A 1188-nucleotide genomic window follows, 5' to 3' on the forward strand; every position below is an offset into this window, starting at 1 on the left:
TATAGGATACAGTAGAATGCCCCTGTGTCTTTCTGAGACCAACTGTTTGTTTTTGTTTAATCATTTTATTGGGGGCTCAGACAATTCTTACCACAATCCATCCATCCATCCATTGTGTCAAGCACATTTGTGCATTTGTTGCTATCATCATTCTCAAAACATGTGCCTTCTCCCTTTCCTGTCACGGGCGGCTCGGAGTTGGTTCGCAGGTCTCCGGGACCGAGCACTGAGTGGTTCCTCGCGCCCCAGGGCCTGCGTCCGGGCCGTTGCTGCTGTCACCATGCCACAGACTGAACATAGCGAGTTACACCGCAGCGCTCTGGGTATCGTTTGGATTACCATGAGAGAAAGAGAAAGAAGGAAAGTCAAGAGGCTCATGGATGTTCAAAGAAGGCAAAAAAGATGATTGGTCTGAAGGCCAAGCTCTACCATAAGCAGCGTCATGCTGAGAAAATCCAAATGAAAAAGACTATCAAGATGCGTGAAAAGAGAAACACCAAACAAAAGAATGATGAGAAGGCTTCAGAAGGCACAGTGTCTGCCTCTCTGCTGGACAGGGAGGGACAGTCTCGAGCTAAAGTGCTTTCCAATAGGATCAAACAAAAAACGAAAAGAGAAAGCGGGGAAATGGGAAGTCCCTCTGCCCAAAGTCCGTGCCCAGGGAGAAACTGAAGTCCTAAAAGTTATTCGAACAGGAAAGAGGAAGAAGGCCTGGAAAAGGATGGCTACTCGAGTTTGCTTTGTTGGGGATGACTTTACACAGAAACCACCAAAGTATGAACAATTCATCAGACCCATGGGCTTACGTTTCAAGAAGGCACCTGTGACACACCCTGAACTTAAAGCCACCTTTTGCTTGCCAATACTTGGTGTAAAGAAGAACCAACCCTTCGTCCCCACTGTACACAACGCTGGGTGTTATTACCAAAGGGACCGTCATTGAAGTGAATGTGAGTGAACTGGGCCTGGTGACGCAAGGAGGCAAGGCGATTTGGGGAAAACATGGCCAGGTTACCAACAGTCCTGAAAACGATGGGTGCATAAACACGGTCCTGCTGGTTTGATGGCACATTATACACGGAACCCCCTTTATTTGTGAGGATGACAAATGAATCAGAAAAACCACCATTATTACCCTGTGCTTCTGAGTCCTACCCAACAGTTTACATGTCTGACGTCAGCAGGAGA

At 47.3% G+C, this 1188-nt stretch overlaps 1 long non-coding RNA gene and 1 pseudogene across 5 annotated transcripts in view; both read left to right on the plus strand.

The window, feature by feature from the left end:
* LOC123521134 overlaps positions 1-1188 on the plus strand; it is a 217531-nt gene that overhangs the window by 53311 nt on the left and 163032 nt on the right. The window lies entirely within an intron of this gene.
* Positions 281-1064, plus strand: LOC101656474 (annotated as a pseudogene).

The sequence above is a fragment of the Echinops telfairi genome, unplaced genomic scaffold (assembly GCF_000313985.2).
Source record: "Echinops telfairi isolate 266 unplaced genomic scaffold, ASM31398v2 ScPeMD7_7469;HRSCAF=8507_1, whole genome shotgun sequence".
NCBI lineage: Eukaryota > Metazoa > Chordata > Mammalia > Afrosoricida > Tenrecidae > Echinops > Echinops telfairi.